Here is a 5,245-nt window from a genome sequence, read left to right as displayed (position 1 = left end):
CAGCAATTCATTCAAGTTTATTTATTTTTTGCAACAGAATAACAACTAAAACCAAGTTTCCTTAAAATCGCTACACTGTTTTCAGTGCAATCGTTGTACTGTGTAGCAGTCTCCGATGCAGTCTGGAAGGCTCCCCGATTCTACCGACTAATCAGTACCACTAAAAGCTGTCAGCGATAGCGTGTAGCGATTATATGGAAACTTGGCCCAATGTGCAGTACTAAAGCTTAGTGCACCATGTGTCAGCCAAACATGAAAAAAAAAAAATGCTCTCTTTGTGCTTGCCCAATACAGCCCAATGTCCGTTGAAAACAAACCGTTGTGCATTCAAATGTTTGGTGATGCAGTATGCACTGGACTTTAAATCACAGCATCGCATTTCAGTTACAAAGGCGAAAAAATTGACCTTTGTGGAGTGTCACACTCACTAAAAAATGACCATTCAGAACAGAGCTAGGGGTACATGCTTGTTCTACACAAACACGTGTTATCCCACATACCGTACGTGTAAGCTACGATTTCGTTTTGTGGGACTGAGAAAAGTTACTAAGGGAGTCCATTGTCCCTCACCACCAACACTTCAATTGAGCATTTTTCTTGCCTGAATCACAAATATTTGTGAATGATCCTCGATTATAGGTTGTAAAGAGAAGCATACCTTTGATTGTTTAGGCTACTTTATTGCTCACAAAAGAAATTTCTGAGATACCTCATTTAACTAGTGGATATAAACCTTTATCGCACCATTTTACTGCAAGCGCCTGCATGACAAATTTTACTACCAGTGCTTAGATAATCATTTTAACTAATGGATATCAACCTTTACGGGAGACGGAACTGTTGTACTAGCAAAATTTCTAATACAATCTGAGTTGAAACCTTATATACCTTTGTATATATATGTATCTTTGTAAAATATACCGTATATCTCTGGTTGTGTACTGGATAATGAACTGGATCGATATCGTTTCATGTGTGTAGTTACTCTCTGATTTCAGAGTGCCTGTGTCCTCTACAAATTAGTCCCCGTTACATTGGGCCAGAATCATTCACCAACAGCCTAGCATTATACAATATCACTCTTTCTACTTTTTGAATTATTTATGTAAGCCAAGGCCCTCATCATTTTATGACGCCTACGAATAAATAGACAGCTGACCTTCTGATTTGGTGAAACAGTGAATGAGTGGATTTCTGTTGAATTGTTTCTATCAATCTGTTTCAGTTTGAATTGTTTCTATCAATCTGTTTCAGTTTTCTAGTTAGACTAGATAAGTTGTGTGTTACTTTGAAGCTTAAAATACCACAGTAAGTACGTCTACAGTACAACTGGTTGCCAATAAATATTCTAGCACAGACTAGTGAATATACAGTAATATATTAACGTCCAATTACGTGTGTGATTGAGATACTTGCTGTATATCGGAGAGTAAAGGTATGCACATAATGTATTACAGATATTTCATTAAAATACATTTAAGGCCGACAATGAATTATTGTATTTTGGTGCTGCCAGCCGATTATGCCATTAACTTGCTGTATCTGACACCAAGAGAATGTTAAGTCAACGAAATGGGAGCGCACCCCCCCCACCCCCAATAAAAGCGCGAATATGACATAGGCCTAAACATTGAAGAAATTTATGATATAAACTAGCAAGAGTATACGAGAAGCATGTCATTTTTCACACAAACTATATGCAAGGGAGAATTTTAAAGCAAACCAAGGGTACCGTAGCTATAGGCCTAACATTTGTTACCACTACAATAGAGAAAATATATTATAATTTCTCCATGCCAGCTCTACCAGTCACCAACGAAGATATTGAAAAGGTTATAATGATAGCGTCCTATAAATCACTTAAAGAAAGGCTCGAGCTGGGCTAATTGGTGACAAATTAAAAATATCCGTCCTTCCTTCAAAAAAGCATCATCCTAATAATAACGCATAACATAATAGCATTGACCTATTAATAAGTCCATGATAATAGCATCTGATTTAGGCCTATTTATACATTCCGTTTTTGCAAGACGGTGCAGTGTTTTAGCTTTCAGCCCTAGACAACTTTTTTCTGTGCAATTTATTTATCATTTTTTTTTTAATTCTTGAGTCCTTTGCAAAGTAGTTACTCAATCACTTACCGTATGTTGTATTACGTGTGACTGGAAATTGTCAAATCATACGACAAATCTATCTTTCCAATTATTATGTCTCAGTAGCCACCGTTCTGAAAAATTCTTGAGTCTCAAATGCCATCTCAATGAGCAAATCTAGTGTTATTTGCCAAAATTTAAATTCTGCTTCCGCACTTGAAACAATTTACACGACTCGACAATTGACCCCCACCGGAAGTTTGATTGTGTTCCTTATGAACTTCTTATACAGTATTTAGTTTAGTGACCTCCAATTTATTTCGTCCCTTCACCATACATTATATACTGAATCGCTAAATGGCTCCATAGCCGCACTCAACAAACCGCTTTTAATGTTGTTCTTTCTAGTAAATTCCCAATTAGCTGTAGTCCAAGGCAGCAAACTTGGTTCCGCTTTTGTTATGCTTCATCACTAGATCAATTGTCGATAAACTTTAATTGCACTTTTTCTCTTTTTTGCCAATGTTTTATGTTTTTTTTAAAAATCATTTATTAGAGTGTTTGCCAATTGCAGTTTCTGCTTGTTATTTCCACCTTCTTAAATATAAGCTAATGAATATTTATTTGTGCAAATCCAATTTTGTTTACACCTGCTTCTTTGTAGGATTTCCTTTGTTGCTTTTAAATATTCAAGGTATTGTCATTTCAACAACCTCTAAATGACATAATCACATCATAATATTTTACCAATCTGCACTAAAACTCCCACATTATTTTAATCAACACTAGAATATTCTTGTTGCGCGCATAGGCCTATATGGTTGCGGTCTCAAATGCGAACTTGTATTTTGTAAACTCATTTAGTTTTATTTTGCCAAAGTATTTTGACACGACATCTTATTCTACATATAAAGTTTTTTCCCGAATTCATATTAATTATTTCAAAATCAGACAACAGTTTTAAATGCTTTATGCTATTTGTAAAATTTACCAAACACTTGCAAACCTCTAGATCCTCTTTAACCTTAGTAACTCCGGTTCTTCACTGTAATCTCTTCCATACACTGTATTTTTCTCTTTTCATGTGAAACGTTTCGGTTTTTGCTTCATTCTATCCTTTTTCTTAAAAAGTGAATTACTGTATTCTCTTTTTCCTGGACTGTGCTTCCTAAACTCTAAATTCTATAAAACAGGCAACATAAATGTATCTATAACTATCAGTTATAGATAAACAGCTAGACCTCTTTTAATCATGCTATGATTTTTTTATAGGATATGTCGGTCACGTTACTATACCATGATGTATATATTATTTTGATTAGGTTTGGGTGACTATAGGAACTATAGGAACTTAGAGTAACGTCCCTACCTTTATGATGCATCTGTGATTAGATGGAGTATGTGGGTGACTACGACCAGTAGTAACGTCCATATCCCATGATACATAGTTTTTTTTGGGTTTTTTTGTATTTTTTTTTCTGGCAGACAGCAATAACGAATTGAATCTAATTATTTGTAACTGTATTTCTATAGTAATATCTAAACGGCAAACGGTCTAATCGACATTTCTGGCGATGCCATTTATTAGAAAACAAGAACCACCACCATGTAGTAACATAATAATGTTGCATAATAATACCAAGAAACAGCAATGTTGGAATTAGGCCTAGGACATACCACCTCCAATGAATTTAGCTATACAAACTTCGCGAGAAACACGGTATCCCATCACAACTTCAGTGAAGTTCTTCATCAATATTCTTAATATGGAACACATTTTTAAACTTCATTCATTACAGGCCATCAATTGTTACAATTTAATAAATTTACAGCGCGCGTATATTTAATAACATACAATTTTCATCTATTAACGACCGTGGTTCTAACAGTTATGTGTGTTTAAAATAAGTCTTGCAGGTTTTACTCAATTCAAGTAATATTTATTTCACTTTTGTCATAAAATATAACAATTTGTACAGTACGTGATTATAATTCGTAATAATAAAGAGAATATAAGTACAATCAATCAATTCGTGAAAAAGGAACTCTGCGAATAAGCAAGCTTTTAGTTGCAGAGCCCTATATAAAATAATAAAAACTTAGTAGAAAATGACATTTAACATTTAAAGAATTACTGTAAGTTATTTTTAACCAATATGATTAGGCATCAATTATGATTAGAGTTAATGTATTATTTATTTAAGTGGTTGATAAAAGATTATTACAAAATATACAATTGTTTATATTACATCGAACCACCTCATTTTCGTAAACCCTCATATACCTCTCATTTAATTTATATTTAAAGGAACAAATATTTTTACAATTTTTCAACTCATCCGGTAATTGGTTCCACACCTTTGACCCCCTGTAAGAAAAGCATTTTTGCCCGACGTTTGTTCTTTTGAAATTAATGACAAATTTATGTTTATTCCTTGTATTGTGGCTATGATGAGATTAAAAGGTATGGAAAAAATCCTCGAATGAGTCAGGTAATTTTCCTCCTTTGTTTTTGAACATAAGAGTTAAAAAATTATTTTCATATAAGTCAAAAATATTTAATGTTTTTGTTGCAATAAAAAGAGGCCTTGAAGGGTGAAGGAAATGAACATTACAAATTATGCGAAGTGCCTTTTTTTTAAAGTGTATGAATTCTATTAAGATTAGTTTTGTTTGCCGAGCCCAATATTGATAAACCATAAGTGAGAGTTGGCAGTATGAGTGATTTATAAATGATGAGAAGTACTTGAAAAGGTAGAAAAGCTTTTAAAATATTCATAGCACCTGTATTTTAGATACTTTACTTGCAATTGTATTTACATGGCTTGTGAAGTTTAACTTTTCATCTATGATGGCTCCCAAGAACTGCGTAACTTTTTCAAGAATATCATCACCAATCCTTAGCACTATATTTGAAGTCAAAAATTGTATTTTTCCCACTAAACATCATGTATTTTGTCTTGTTTTTATTTACAGTAAGCTTATTAAGTAAGTTTTTTTTAAGTGTATGAATTCTATTAAGATTAGTTTTCATAGGAGTGATTAGTTTTGTTTGCCGAGCCCCATATTGATAAACCATAAGTGAGAGTTGGCAGTATGAGTGATTTATAAATGATGAGAAGTACTTGAAAAGGTAGAAAAGCTTTTAAAAT

This window comes from Anneissia japonica, unplaced genomic scaffold (genome assembly GCF_011630105.1).
Source record: "Anneissia japonica isolate Jap-2015-1 unplaced genomic scaffold, ASM1163010v1 scaffold376_len1572418_cov194, whole genome shotgun sequence".
NCBI classification, from domain to species: Eukaryota; Metazoa; Echinodermata; class Crinoidea; order Comatulida; family Comatulidae; genus Anneissia; species Anneissia japonica.
Note: the sequence above shows the minus strand (reverse complement) of the source record.